The sequence below is a fragment of the Ambystoma mexicanum genome, chromosome 8, assembly GCF_040938575.1.
Source record: "Ambystoma mexicanum isolate Mex_15411 chromosome 8, UKY_AmexF1_1, whole genome shotgun sequence".
Classification (NCBI taxonomy): Eukaryota; Metazoa; Chordata; class Amphibia; order Caudata; family Ambystomatidae; genus Ambystoma; species Ambystoma mexicanum.
Window position 1 is genome coordinate 603,762,140 of NC_090929.1, and position 16,542 is coordinate 603,778,681.

Below are 16,542 nucleotides of genomic sequence, written 5' to 3' on the forward strand. Positions count from 1 at the left end.
AGGTGGCCTGAATAGCCAAGGCCTTCAAATTAGAAAGATTGCAGTAGTGTGATAGGTACTGTGACCCTTTTTAAAAAACACCATTCCTCACATAACATGTTAGGGCTTTGAGCAAGTACTTTAAACTAAACTGGAAATTCACAAGTACCTCAGAAGCCAGTTTGTTAAAGTGGCTACATCTGTCTGTATGCTTACTGCAAAAAAGATTGCCTACTCACTACTCAGTGTGGAAGCTTCTGACCAGCGTTGAAACCAGTCATGACCAACCTACACCACTTGTTGACGCCCATGACTGGAGCCAGACCTTCAAGGGAGTGTGCCCAGTTTATCCACAACATGGACCCATGTCTAAAGGGCTCCTTCAATGAGCTTACACTCATGGTGGGGGATGAGCGGAAAACCATCTTGCTGGGATCACCTGCTTGGCCACCACACCCAGGCAACCTTGATCACTGTATGGTGGTAACAGAATGCAATCAAAGGTGATGTCACTAGGCACAGAATGGCCACCATGCTCCAGTAGGAACCTGTGCTTGCTGAGCCCTCACCCACTACTAACATTCTGAATGTCTCCACAGTAATCGCATATCTCAACAATCTCAGTAGCCCCATCTTTTCTTATGGATCCTGTTTGGGGTCTACAGTAAGGCCAACAGACTTCCAACTTGTCCTCTTCAATACTTGTTTTAAACATATATACTTTGTGCTGAGTAAGTAAAGAGTTGTGTCCTTGTGTGTCACTGCCTCTTTGCCCAGGAATAACATAAGCATGTCTCACTCCTGGAATTACGACGGCATAAGGGGGCACAGGTGGGTGCCGTTGTTGGCCATTGGCATTCATTTGTCTAAAGGCGAGGCCCTCAGATTGATAAGCCTTTTTGTCATAACTCTCTAGGGATTGCAATGTCTTGGCCATAGGACTGCAAGAGGATTTACTCGTTCAGGCAGCTGCCCTTATGATTACACGTGGGCCAGCCAATTGCTTGTCTCAAAAATGTCCTTTTGATATAGACTCAATATTTGTGGATCTTCATTGTGAAATAACACAATTTCACTGGGCTGGTTTAAAAATGTGGGGCACCATGTGGACGGATGGTTTGACATGTACTTTTGATAGTTTGCGAAAAGAGCAAAGTGGTTATATGCTCATTTCTGGCTTCGAGCCACAGAGTCAAAGCCTAGGGCTTTATGCAGGACAGAGGAAAATGTCCCTGTTTGGGGCAGGACTTCTGCCTCTGTTTCCCTACCCATGAACATCTGTACAAGTGTGTGGGATGGTGCCAAAATACTCTGGTTTAGGACTCTTTGGCGGCATACGGGAGCTCTAGGAGATTGATCACCTATACGCATGTATGCATTAGGCAGCATTAAAGCCACTACCAAGGATATCCAGAGGGAGTTGGTCTCTAAGTAAGCATCCATGTCTCTCAACCCGTCACTGGAGAACTGCAAGGGCCTAGTCCATATGAAGGCAGGGTTCAAGGCTCACTGTTTCCACTTCCGGCTGTTTGGCTCACTGGTGCTGCAATCTACGCAGTCAACCATGTTTCCCACCATTCCCAAAAATACTGTGTCACTAGAAAGGGCTGAAGGAACTAATGGCACAATGGACACTCTTGCAGATCCTGTACCTGAAATAGCTGAAGAATCACAGGTGCGCTGCTCCCAATCCCCCAGGATTTGTGGATGGGGGATGCCTCGGGGACTTCATAGTTTGAGATCCGCGGAGAAGTGTCAGCTGGGTCAGACACACACCTTGTGGACGTTCTTTCATGTAGTACCAGCACTAAAACGGGAGAATGTTTTTCTCATTAGCCCAGTTGGTAGTACCAGGACAGGGTTACCTTTTATTGTACAGGAGACCCAGTGGAAGAAGGTCCACCCTATTGGGATTTCAAGGATTGGAGTCCAGGGAATGCACTGCAGTGTTCCCTTCCCTTCATTACAACCTGCCCGAGTCTCCAGGGCATGGGGAGAAAAAGCCCAGCGATGTACTTAGAAGGCAACGTGGCTTCTACCCTGTGGTGCACTGGGGCCTTGGCAACCATTGTTGCCTGACCATGCATTTAAGAGCACCTGAAGGTGCAATGACTGTCCCACTTCAGATTGCTTGTGTTTGCAGTCATCTGCTCTCTTTCCATGGTCGAATGAAACTACGTCCAGATGACATGGGTCGTTTTTTCTCCATAGGAGAAACAATTGTATAACTGGGAGCTTTTCCACTGCTTGTCATTTTTTTGCAGCCACTCTGTTGGCCTGCAGTGTGTGCAGGGATGTCATTTCACCAAAATGCCAGGGGTAGCGGAAGTGACATCACACAACCCTTGACCCCCCCTGATGACATCACAGGAAGTGATGTCATTTGACTCCACCCTTAAGTGATATTGCAGGGTTGCGGAGGTTGGGGGCGGCAGGCAGAATATAAATGCAAGGGAGAGACTACAAACAATTACAACTGAAAAATAGTATCATCATGGCAAGGTGGAAACAGACAACAGTTAGGCTCAATTGTGGTTGTAAATATACTGCTGATGTAATAAAAATGTCTTAACCAAGTGTGCCTTCTAGCATTGCATTGTTTAGCAGTGAAGGCCTCTTAAAAAGAAGTGGCAAAGCCAACAGTTGTGTCTTATGTATAGATATTAAGAAAGGCTTTTGCAATGAATTTGTTATGGTTTTCAATCAGGTGACACACACCTTGGTCTCGGCCTAGTATGTAGTGCACAACTGAGATGATTTTCTCCTTATTTTATGCAGATTCAATATGAGATGGTATACAACGCGTATCACACCCCCTTTTCAAATACGCCGGGTCACAATGGACCATGAACCAGGCTGGTTGGTGGAATGCAATATTTATTTATTTATTTCAAAATTCCAAATAAATCATACCATTTTTTATATTGGGCAGAAATCAACAATGGGGTGATAATTACAATGAGGATGTAAGCAATACACTTGGTTTAACCTTCTAGTGGAACCTACACAAAAAACAGGGAATAGGAGCACTTTTTGATTTAGGAAAGATAGCACCCGAGTTAGGATTTCCCCCTGCAATGTTCCCTCAACCCACAAATAATCAATTCTGAATGGATAGAAAGGCACAGCAGGTAATCTGGAATAAGAGACAGAACACAGAATCAAAATCCAACCTTTCCTCACCAAATAAGAGTGGAAAACTGATTTTAAACCCCTTTCAATGTTATGAAATGACACTCGGAAATGGACAAATAATAAATGTGCGGTTAAAACTTTAAGGTAGATACAATTTCTCACTACAGCAACAATGCATAGACACTAACCATCACCAGCAATGGATTACTAAGAGCATACAACTGAAAACTGAGTGGAAAGTTTAAAACAGGTTGCAGCCAAATGACACGTGTAAAAGTTGCTTTTCCTTTCAATTTTTGTGTAAATTTACTCAAACGGTTTCTTTAAAAAACACGTGAAATATTGCAAATCGTGATGTGGTTTTTGGTCTGGGGGATAGAGGTATATCTCAGGAATATTACAGAAGTGAAAGAATGGGGGTAGCTGGTGAATTGAGAGAGATTTGGAAGATAGAGTGAGATTAGTTTTTAAGAAAATATAGCAGTGTAAAAGAGAAAATCGGTTTTAAAAGTGAAAGGCAAATTTTACTTAAAGTAGATTTAATGGCTAAGAAAAGAGGAACGCCACCCATGAATATAAATGTTATGCTGCAGTTGTAACCCTTCACGCAGTGTACCCCTTTTCTTTAGGAAAATAAATGTATTTAAACACAATATCGCTAATGACATGATCTATGCAAGACAGAAATGAAGAGAAAAGTGGCACTAACACTTCGAGATCAAGGGCAAGAAAACAGAGAATTCTGACAGTTTTAACAAGTTACCAGGATAAGGATAGGATGGCTTAAAGAGTGGGATAAGGACACATGCAAGACAAAGTAGATTATGGATTTCTATGGGGTAGAGATTATACTTACAGTCCACATTTAGTTCAGGATTTTGGACTGTCAATGGTTCTCATCACTACACGGCAGCGCGCCTGGCAAAGGACAGCTGGGCAGGGTCGGGTCACCGGATGGTAATTCTAGTACTGGATGGCACAGGTATCTCTGGATGCAGTTAGTCGGCAAGCAGTTAGTGGGCAGCAAGCCAGGCTGGTTCCTGATGCAAAATGTACCACAGCTTTCCCCTTCTTAATGGGAGATCAGTGGGTTGATTCCGGATCAAGGGCCTTGCTGGGAATATGATCAGCGCTGCTTGGTTTTGCAGTGGGCCCTGGAGTAGGGTCAGCAATGCTTTGGCCTTGTAGTTGGAATTTGGACTCAGCAGGATGAATGGAACAGGAACACTGGCGCAGGAAAATCAGGAAGAGTGTGTGTGTAGAGTCTTGTCAGGGACTCTTATTTATAATGCATAGTGACATCATCAAAGTATATTGCTGGGCAGGCTTAGCTAAGCACAATTCTAACCCACGAGATTGGTCATGGGTTCTAGTCTCCACCTCTCTCTCAACTGGTTGGATTTCAAAGCAGAAGGGCAGATTTATGATGTGCGTTTACAATGTTCAAAAAACATCCCACAGTTATTTCAGCCAAAATCCGATTTTGCCACAAACGGTACATTTATACAGTTTAAATTTCTTAGCAAATTATATACACAGTTTACATTTTTGTGTAGAGCATAGCACTGCAGCTCTGCAATCCTTGAGACATTGTTTCGCCCTTCTAATACTTTTTGGTAATTTTGAGTATGAACGATTCGGCCTAAAATTCCATAACTTTATACACAAGGGTGGATTAACATAAGGGATGTAAATACAAAAATTTGCATTAGCACCATGGATACTTTCATTGTAATCCCTGATTCTTGCCATTTCCATTCCCAAAGGTTCAGTGAATTTGACCATGTCTTAAATGAAAGCCCATTAAATCACTTTTAAACTGAAAAATGTTTACATTTTTACAAAGTCTTGCTGCAGAGTTAAACGTCTTTATATTTTTATTCATAAATAGTCTTTGGAAGCAAATGGCAGTCCTTTGTCTGTCACTGGACCATTTTTTCCTTTCTTCAGCTGCCACCAACTGTCATTTCCTCTAGAGCAAGGTGGGGGCTTTCCAGCCTGATTGAAGTTTTATTGCCCCTTCCCCACTTCACACTTCCTTGTCCTGGAACTTCGATTGTCAGTGGGTTCAGCCTAGAATAGCTTCTGTCCAACCAAATAATTATCACTGGGGTGTTAGTATCTGCTGAGAGAGGCCCTCCTGTTGGTAGCATCCCCTCTAAGCAGAAACCTATTTTTCTTTTGGAACATGCAAAATCCAGCCAATATAGTTTAACAGTTTTACTTTCTTATATTTGGTCCTGAATTAAACAAGCCAGTTGAATAAAATAACCCATGTGTGTATTTTCCCCAGCAACAAACCCCTTCAAACTGCTAGATAATGGCAGGCTTTCATTCAACAGTTTACTTTTAAAACGGGCCTTTCCCTCCTTGAGTTTGCAAAGCCCATTTTACATGTGTGGTGAAAAGCTGGAATTTCTTTTTAAATTTGGTTTTGCAGCTCCCTCTGGATTCCCACCCTGTCTTGCAGCTATAGTTCTTTTCTTGTATGCAGGAATTCTTTTTCAAACACAGATGCATTGAAATTGACATGGCTCAGATAGCTGGAGTTTCTTTGAACTACTGATCTTTGATACGTTGTGAAGAAAATGGACAAGTTTTCCTGTGCGGGTAAAAGTGGAGTTCTTTGTTGATTTTTCTCAGAGTTGATTTGACAGGGCTTGTCATTCAGAAATCATGCCCGGTTTTGCTGAAGGATAATGAGATATACTGGGCATGACAGGGCCTTATTAATCACAGTGGTTTAAGGAAGACCAGATGGAAATAGCGTCAGAGCAGCAATTTTTAAAGGAGAAAAAAAAGTTTCCTTTTTAACTGGGATTTTGGCCTTGCAGCAAGGCAACGCTACTTTTTCACTTTATTCCATTTGTATGTGTCAGAACACACTGGCACGCTCCCTCAGTGTGTCCCCTTGTTTCATCCTTCCCAAAGTATACTTGTCTAAATGGTGCAGCCATCTTTTTGTTTCTGCAAAACGCAGTTTTGAGGCCATGGCATTGTCTGGTAAATGCCTATTCCATGCTGCACAAAAGTTGAAGTTTTAGACTTTGCAAATGCTTGTTTAACAAGTCATGAAAGTTCATTATTTAGATCAAACCCTGACAGTTTACGTCTTGAGTACAGATGCATACTGAAGACAAATAGTAAACACATTTTACCAACCAATGTTAATCACAGCAAACTTCTAATTGTGTCTAACAACCTGCATGTTTCTGCTTATTGGTCTTACAAAAAGCCTTCTTACAGTTCTCTTTTCAGTAACTTGCTTAGTGGACACCAACAATGAGAAAGCATTCAAGCTATGACAAATTCTCAATATTCATATTATTATATGTGTATCCATAACGATGTAAATAAGCCTACAAACATTGGCCGTGCAATGGGTGTTAGGTCAGAAGTTTACAAAGATGGCTTGGACAGTGAAAGGTTTGCAGAGGTTGGTGCAGGTCCTGCCTAAAGCTGGATTCTATGGGGACACTTGACATGTTAAGAGGTCAAATAGAGTATTGGACTAAGTTGAGACAAATGTGTTTTTAGTACCTGTCAATAAAGGCCTTAGACGTATTGGGCAAAGCCGTTGTGAGTGTGTTCTTCGTTTCTGTACTGGCCTTTCTGGAAAAAGCCGAGACCAGTGTGTTCTTACAGTTACAACACTGACATTATGAGGCAACACCTTTGAAGTGTGCACCTGCCTTGGTTGACTGTCCAATGAACCTAAAGTTGGTATTACGGTATCATTGGTGTGTTTAGATGGTACTGGCATTATTGGATAATGCCAAGAGCAGTGTGTTCATACAGTGTCCTGCAGTATTGGTCTAATTGAACAAAGCCAACATGGGAGTGTTATTACAGTTGCAGTACCGATATTATTTGGCAAAGCCAGCACAAATAAACTCTGGACTTGACAGTGCATGCCTCCTGCATGTCTAAGCGAGCAAAAATGTAACTACACTTAAGATGTATGTAATGTTTTTATCTCAAGATGCCACACTGCGTGTAACTGGACTTGACACAGTGCCTTGATGCCTTTGGGCTTAGGTGCTTTACAAATCAATGAATACATAAATAAATACATTTGTTCTTAATGAAAATGCTGGCATATGTCGTGAGCACCTGCATCTTGAAAACGCTGCTATGTACCTTTGCTGGATTGCTATCTATTGGATCTTTTCGTATGTACTATGGATGTGAGGGATCAAGGGTGAACAGCATACATGTAGTAAATTGCATTGATGCCCGTGCGGGGGTGTATTGGGAACCCAAAGAGGCCATGGAAATAATTTTCAAAGTGACCCCATATTACACATTTTCAGCAAGTCCAAACCTTTTCCTATCGGAACATGTGAAGATAAAACATGTTACCACACAAAAGAGGCCCATAGTGCAGAGGCCTAGTGGGAAATCTCCAGAGTTCCCTATAGGCCAGTCCGCCCTTGTACCCGTGTCATGCTTAGAATCCATGGTGGTCTCTACCACGCACACGCATGCACATAGTGGAGTTCAGCAATGTTAGCTGACTTTACAGAAAAGTTTACCGCCATTGTCCGATTCATTTCAATGCATTGCATCTGCTTTTTCCAGATGGAAGAAGAGAGAGCAGCAGACCGAGGGGAAATCACGTAACTGCTGAACCCATATGCATGCATTAGTAATGGCCGAACCCTCACCCGTAATGATAGGCTCACAACTTGTTACAAGTGTTGGCAATAAAAGGCCGTAGGATTTTATTGTACAGATATGGGTTATGACAATAACAATATCACATATCATGATGGTATCATACTTTTGGGCACTGGGTCCTGAGGTTACCCCCTCGGACCCGTGCCGCCTTCTTGTGTCGCACGACTTGTTGTGGGCACCATACAGTGCCTTGTACTTCTTTTTGTTCTTCTCCCCTTTTGTAGGTTGGGTGGGTTCTGTGGTAAAGAAGCAAGAAGATTTGGAAGACACTGAGTAAACAGTGAACCTCCTGTTTGCTTGGGTCCCAGTTCAGGGTCCACAAACAGATTGTGTTTACTCTGAGCATGCTGCTCTCATTTATAGGACCCAGGGAGGCACTGGATCTTTGTTGTGTATGTGGTGGGGGCCGCTGTTGTCGCAGCCCCCGGCCGACTAGCCCACTGTCTGACCCCCCGATGGGGGCAGATCTTTGAACCTGGGCCCTGCCTGATGGTTGTTTCCTTATGGCACTTAGCGCCTTGCTGTTTGGAGGAAGGGTGCGATGACTGTTCGCACCTTACCCTTCCGTAGCTTTTGTGCCGCAGAGACTGCGTGTCTCCATAGCTGGGGGGAAGGAGAGGAGCAGGCGCGGGGGGTTGGGGCTGCCCCTCTCCCAGCTGCCGATGGTAACAGCAGTTACCCTGCCTCGCTTGTGGGATGCCCATGCAGCATTGCCCACCATTGTCGCTGGTACGGAATGCAAACCCACCCCTCCTCGGTATGTGGATTACTGCTCGCATGCGGAAACCCTGCGTGGGAAGTCCAGTGCCGGGGTCCACACTGTCGTGGCAAATGCTCATGCTGTCACAATTGGAACAGGCGGATGTGGAGAAAATCTGCACACGGAAGTGTAGCATGCTCTCCATCCAGAGTGACCGTGTGACTGGGATACATTGGGAGTCTGCGTTCTTTTGGCGGCCTCCAATAATGTTTCGTCTTCCCATCAAGTGCTTTATTGAGAACATGGTGCACACTGCCTTGAGTCTTGAGTTCTGTTGCTCATTTTCAGGGAGCTTGGTAATGGCGCTGTGGTTTCCTCTCCTAAGGGGCGAGTGGTTTGGTGATCGGGACATTCTGCATCAAAATGATTGCTATCCGGCAAGGGAGACTCGCCTGCCTTCAGGGAGACCTGCACCACCTGTCTCACAGGCCCTCCTCCCGTCTCCCGTTTCTCCTTCATCGTCCTGCTGCTGCTGAGAGAGAGGCTTGATGGAGAAAAAAAAATGTTTTATATCATTTCGGGGAAGGTGCGTTTTAATGCTGCTCCGCCTCAGAGGCCCCGGGATTGCATTGCGCTGGTTTAACCATTTGTTTTTATCTGGAAAGCCAGAGGGCCGAGAGCCGAGAGCCGCAGCGCGTCTAAAAAGGGAAAATTGCATTAAAATCTAATGCGAAGAGAAATTACGGCATTCCTCCGCGGCCTGCCACTGACTGTTGGATTATACAATTCTGCACCAGAAGGAGCCTGGCCTCCCGGGAAATTGGGACCTTTCTTGACAGACCGTGTCTCTGGATTAATAGTAAGGACAAGGAAGAGTAGTTCGGGTGCCGAGCAATCTGGCTTTTTAAGGGCTCGGGCCTATCGAGGCAACCCCACCATTTCCCAACGCTGCAGTCCACTCACCCCCTGATCAGGGCAGGGCGAGTTCCCCAGTCTCTCTCCTTCTGAAACGCTCTTGCAGCTTTTAAAATATTCTGGAAGAATAGGCCGCACTGCTCCTGATTTTAGAGGATCTGTCTCTTCTCCACTGTCGGGCAACTTTCTGAAAGTTTTCTTTTGCTCTCTTTTTAATTTCTTTACAAGCCATTCCGTGCAGTTGGATATTTTACACTTTCATTCGTGTTCCTCAGCACATCCAGTTTCCTCCAAACGTTAAGTAAACCGGGTCTGTAGTAGCTCGACGGACTATTGCAATCACTGCAGGAGCTGTGTTGGAACCTCATGGTCACAGGTTCAAAGCCCGGGGTCTATCCAGCCCTTCATCCTTCCGAAGTGGGCGGGAGCGGTGATCCTCTCCCCTCCTTTTTTTTTTAAAAAAATGAAGTTTTACCGTTCCTATACTTTTATTTTAAAAATAACAGTTTCAGAATGGTTTCGTTTTAAAATAAACGAGTAGGAGGAAGTTGACACTTGAACTTCAGGTTTTTTTAATTGTGTGTGGGAGGGGCGTGGCGACGGGGTTTGTGGGGAGGATGGGGTGGGGCGCAGGCCAGCAGGAAAACATAGTACCACCACTTTTTCCATACACTTCGACCACTGTTCCACAGTCAACAACATGAGTACCATGGACTTGGGTACCAATTCAAATCAGCGCTAAAATGCCCCACTGTTGTGTACGTGCACTCTATGAATACACCTGTTCTGTTAATAATTACATGCTTATTAAAAGGGGGTAGAACATGCTAGCATTTTTATTTCATCTCCTTTTTGTTTGATGTTTTTCGGTGTGCCAGCACGCGGGAGTACTGCTACAAAGTGCCAGCTAAGCATGTCAGGTATGCTATTTTAGCCAGAAAGGCAGAGGCTGGAAAGTCCATGGGTAGGAAAGCAGCTGGTGTAAAGGTTGTCGCTTGCTTCTGTTTTTCTGAAGGCCAGACATTTCCTGTAGAACACTCCCACGAGCGACAGAAGTCTTTCTCGAAAGATGTAATTTTGTGGTGCGTGGAATGGGAAAAGGCTGGGAAGCAAGAACACAGTTTTCGCGTTTTTATTTTTTAAAATATTTTTTTATTGAAAAAACAAGCAGCAAATGACAAAAACAATGGCACCAACTGCCACATTTGCGTTTTGGTGAGGGACAGTTATACGTTGAGAAAATTGTTAACAACAAAGTAATGGACTGGAAAGTGATTGCAAGGGAAACAAAACAAAACAAAGTGGCATCAAAAGCAAACCGTCCAGGGTGGACAGTGCAGAGCTGTTCTCGTGATACAAATGCACCCACAGCCTCAACGGCCAGTGGGCCATCCAGACCGGCACATGGTTGTGCAAGTCTGTTCTTTATGGGGCCTGATGCGGTATTACAGTGGTCAGACCGCAAAGAAGATACTCTATATTGCGAGACCAGAACCGCTCACCCTCACTGTTGGGGTTCTCCCCCCTCCTGGCAACACTTGTGAATCTGGTTGGTACTATTTACCTTATCATGCTAGGCGATTCTGTGCTCTGTAGAAAGAGATGTTTTAGCCGAAGACGGCAGTGTATGGATGGGTCTTGTTGCCACTGGTTCGCAATCAAGTCACCCACTCTGCGGAATAAAACCTCCTGCCCACATCCGATTGACGACTCCAGCCAGCTTCAAGGGCCTACTCACGCTATTACTGCTTCCAAGAGGTTACTTGTGCTGTTTCTCGCTGCCCTCCCAGCTCTGAGGATTTGCAGGTGGTGCTTGGAAGCCTTTGCAATATAAAACTCAATTGTGTTCGAGTGCGTGCCTCAAAAAATGAGATGTCTGTGTGAAAAAACCTTATGCTCTGCGTAGCGCTATTGGCATTTCAGCAGCTAGGACGGTTCCCAGTATATTTCTGCCAGTAGAGCAACCGCATTGTCCGTAGTATCCAAACAAGGGATGCAGCTCTTGTGAACTCCATTTCCTGTGAGGGGACTGTGAGGGGTCAGAAATGTGAGAAGGCCAACTTTGTAAAGTGTGATTAACTTCTGCCATTTTATTAAATAAAACTGGTTAAATGAACACCTCACTATCCTTACCCTAACAAGGATTTCCCTGCCCAAAATAACTAAAGGGAACACTCCATCCAAACGATCTCTAACCCTAACAATAATACAACAATCAAAACAAAAAAAGATGGTATATGGCAACTTGATTCAACAAATATATACAACATATGACCTGGTTGACAATATGATCGATGTCTCTTGTGCACTGGATGAACTTCCCTTCCTCAGGACCAAACAAAGGTTTTCTTCACAGTTCAAACGAAACCCAAGGAAATCCGATGTAACACAAAGTTCTGTTGTTTCAACAAGGTATCTTGATGAAATCATAAGCTCTCGCTCTACTGGAATAAGAACTTCCCAAAATGCCTGAACAAAAAAGTCATAAGTTCTCCAAAGTGTCTTGGCAACAAAGTCATTGGCTCTTACTCCTCCCGTGATAAGAGCATTTCCACATCTTTGACAACAACAGGTAGTTTGGTCAGAATGGTCTGTTTCATGTTTGACAACAATTAGTTTGGTCTGATTCAATAATTCCTCTCACAAATGTCATACGTTGATGTGTTGCTTTCCAATCGTACCACTGTTCAGCACGTATTCCTTGTTACTGCATGGCGTAACCTTTCACCAGGTTTCTTCGGGGCATTTACCTCTTGCCCCAAGGGGTCTACTCACCTGCCTGTCTACCAAAACAGATAGGTGCTTAAATGGTAACTTCCACTGTAGAATAACAACAACTTTAATGGACTTTTGTATCACAAGCAGATTAATAGCTTTCAGGGAATAGAACATTTGCATTGATCCTAATCAGGAACTATCCACAAATGGTGCTAATCTCTTTCTGGACAACTACCTCTAGAAAGGCAGCCTGTTTAGCAACTGTCTTTCCCTTCTGCATCAATACCGAAACCAATAGTCAGGACCAAGTCTTTGCCTGCTTCTATTTTGGTTGTAGCAATGCAAATCACCAACCACAATGTTAGGTATTCCTGAACCTGAATATCAACCTTTACAACCTTGAGGCTTCTCAATATTCCCTCTTGTGTTTGCAATCTTTATTAGTCTGACATTGCTAGTTTCTCAAGGTCGCTTGGCTTCGGTATTGCTGGTATGCTTGGGTTTCTAGTATGAGCTCCCCGCCAACCTGTTGGTATTTGCCCAAACTCACAGTTTTCTTTCTCGACCTTGTTTGATTTACTACCAGCCACCTTTGAAATTCTGCAGCAGTTCAACATTCACACGATTTATTAGCTTGCCTTCCTAAGTTTGTTACAGTTCGGTATTCATGATGCTTATTAGCTGACGTCTGCACACTAACAACACTTAGGCACTTGTAACGTTGCTTACACTGCCTTTCACCCGCTCGTGAGTGATCCTTCCTGCACTGTATTCGCCGCCTGCACCACGAGCGTGGCTTAGACTCACTGGGTAGGTCGCTGCCTGGTGCTTCTCTCCCTGTTCGCAGTACCACTGCAACTGTGGCTTCTCCCGACTAGGTGCACCTTCTCTCTTTGGTCGCTGTTGCCTCCGCCAAATTGAATTGGAGTCGCTGTGACTCCCGAGAGTCTCGGGTGCTAGCCTGTCACTGGAGACCTCTCGACTCTTCACACTACGCCTGCTTCCCGCTGTGAAAGCTCTGTATGACGTAGTCTGCCTGGGTACGTGTTTCTTCCACTCGCTTCCCACTGAACGTCCTCTGCAGTTCAGGATGATAGAGGCACAGACCCTGTCAGGACTAGTAACAGTCCAGGCATCTTCCTGCTCCATTAATCCGGTCTCCCACGGCATACACGGCCAGAACTTCGTCTGCTTCTCAAACTGCTTCTGCTTCTTCTCTACTGTTGTCCCCCTACCTGCAACTGAGGGGGCCTTTTATGCCTTCCAGTCTCTCTCAGGTGCAGGTCATTCCTGTTAATTAGTTGACCACTCCTACATCTTTGTTCCTGTGTGTCCTTCTGCCTCGTCTCAGTACTGGGGAAATCATGGCATTTGAAGTTCCGAATGAGAGTTTGTTTTCTTTACTTTTTCCACATTGTGACTTTGATTTCCACTTTCTGCATCATTTAACAAAGGGATATTACAAGAGCCCATCCTAAGGCAGGTTTGAGATGAGGAATATGGTTCTTGGCTCTGAAGACGTTGGTTATTATAGAGCTTCCTCTTATTAGGCTTTTGGGAACTAGGGGAATTTAGAATTGCATGACATTCTTGGGTTATACCAGGATATTTTGTATTCTTACTACCATAATTTTTATGGCTGAATTCATTCTCACTTAGATGTTCACCTTGATTATGATGACAACACCCCATTGCAAATTAAGGTATGGGTGGAATGTCCACTTCCAAAGAGGTTAAATACCATGTCTCATCCCACAGTTATCCCTCGCTCTCCTGACCCTTTTCTCCTCCTGGGTGGTCATCCCGCAATACACCACACCCAAGGTCAGGATCAGGAAGTGTATGTCTTTCCCTGGCCACATGGGAGGGTACTTTAGGTAGGCATTCAGTGAGTGATCCATCTGATTGATCACAGGACTCTGCATCCTTTTTTTCTTGTGCTACATCTTTTATCAGACCCCAACAATTTGAAATATCATATTCATGAATGTCAATTTCCTGCATAAGGTTCTGCATTAATGTATCTTCAGAAAGTGTTAAAGTAGCAAAACTGCTTCTGGCATTTTATCTTTTAGCTCACATCTTCTGGAACACTCCAGGGGTATCAGTCTTCAGTTTCAGTTTTGACTCTACCTTAATATGGTGCCTCAGATGGCACTGGACCTCAAGTTTTCTCTTGCTTCCTGATTAAACTCTCAGCCGAGGGAGAGATTTAACAGTTTCCAGGCTGACCTATCCTGAAGTCCCAAACATTCATTCCTGGGGTGGATGAATCCTGGGTTGCGTTTTTGTTTGGTGGGAGGTTGGCAAACCTGCAGCTTCAATCCTCAATTTATTGTACCCCTTTCCCTCATTGAAGTAAAAACGCAAACCCCTTCTTAGCCAAAACAAAGCCCGGAAGACTCCCAAAGGTCGATTGTGCCATCAATATAATGTAAAAGGACTGGCACCAAAGAGAGTCTGATTAATTTTAAAGCAAGCCATTTATTGATGCTGCCCGACAACTTGCATTGATCAACAGCATTGCTCAGCTGTCTGAAAACTCGTGCTCTCTTAGCATTTAGTCACTATGATATATGACATTGGCTGACTCGATCAATAGGCTGGCTCTACGATAACTCGAGGGGCGCAGGAGCACTTGCCTGTCCCCGGCCTTTGTCACTGTGATTCACATTGCCTGACGTTGATGATCAGCTGCTTTGCTATAACCTCAGATGTTTCATAACTCATGGCTGGCTTCAGACCTCGTCACTTCATGCTCACCAGCAAGAGCACCGTGAAGTGGCTTCAGAAGAACACCTGGCTGTATCTGGGCTCCGTCACATTCATGTTCTCTACGTAGAATCACAGCTTTGCTCTGCAGTGTCCACAGAGGTGTAGGAAGACCTGGGTGTCTTTAGATGTAGTTGCCACGTGTGATGTTGTCTTACTGTGTCGCTAATCCGTGCCTCTCTGAGTTGAGGTGTAGTAGCAATTGGCTATCTCTGGAAATATGCAAATAGTCTCCACCAAATACCAATGAGCGCACATTTTTCTCTTTTATGGTAATCGTCTATACCCTAAAAGCCTGGCTGTATTTAAATATGCGGCGGTCAACAACACAACCATAATTCATATAAGGAAATGACTGCTAGATGTGTATTTGCTCCAGCGGACATTGTGATGATGATTTAAAATGAAAATAGAAGCGCAGCAAATTCTCTGCAACAACAACATGTATATAATCTGGTTGTGCCAAAGTCTTTGAAATAACAAACGATAAAGGGCGCGCGGTTGCTAGGGCCCATGCACGTGCATCCAGATCAAAGGATAAGGAAAGGCAATTAAAGGTTGTGAAAACTAGATTCTGTAAACAAATGATGAATGTGAGAAAACCCAACAGATGATCATCTCACTCCGTCGAGCGGGCATCAGCTGAACTTCAACAACGAGATGATAGGCGGGCGCTCTTACAAACAATGTCTGTGCAGCAGCTAAAGATTAACCTGGATTTAGCAAACTGGCTAATGCCTGCAAAAAAGCGCCAGCTTGTTCTGTATTGAGAGAAGAGACAAACCTAGTATAGCATTGAAAGGCTGCCCTAACCTGTCAGCAAAACCCCTTGGATATGTTGAGCTTCAACATCATGTAGAAACCACGTCTATAGAATCTGCACGACACTGCATCACACATAGTTATGGACAAATATTGCCAACGTTGGCTGTGCTGACAAAAAGGCTAGTGAAACATTGTGAAGGACTCCACTGAAATTGGAAAAGGGCAGGTGTGCAGAGCACATTGTAGTAATGATCCAGTTATGTTTCAACCCCTGCAGTACATTAACAGTTGGACGATGGTTGGGGAACATATCCAAAACGAACCAATGAGAGTAGCCAGGGTATCTCCTTTAGTGAGGCAGGGCAAACATTCATCCATGGGCCACCATGAATATCCTAGTAAGATTAGGGTAGGTTTGCAGGTTCTCTGATTTCTCTTCCAGTCCGAATCAGCCATAAATCTGTTTAAGAGCCATACATCTTCAGGGAGGTTTGGGTGAAGTTCAGACAGGTTTGGACTTATTTGTGGGGAAAACACATACACAAAATGCCTTAAATTGCTTCAGGAAGTTAGAGAAAATTTAGGGGAAACGGTGGGGTCGGTGAAATCTGGATGGTGGATTAGTGAGAGGAAATATTGCCCTGCGCATCTACGAATGCTATCCAAATAGGACAGCTTATTAAACGGCACAGTAAGATATCGCAGTATATTAATGCATCCGCTGCCGAGATCTACATTTAGCCTGAAGCTTGCATCTGTGTAAGGGGAACTCTGTCTTTCATCCTTCGGAAGTTGTTCAAATTGCTACAGTTGAAATGGTGAATGGTAAGATTTATATCAGAGCAGGAAAGTCAATCACATGTCAAGCATGCCTGGGT

General features: G+C 44.2%; 1 protein-coding gene across 9 annotated transcripts in view; it reads left to right on the forward strand.

Moving 5' to 3' along the window:
• ARHGEF10L (Rho guanine nucleotide exchange factor 10 like) overlaps window positions 1-16,542 on the forward strand; it is a 972,373-nt gene that overhangs the window by 793,596 nt on the left and 162,235 nt on the right. The window lies entirely within an intron of this gene.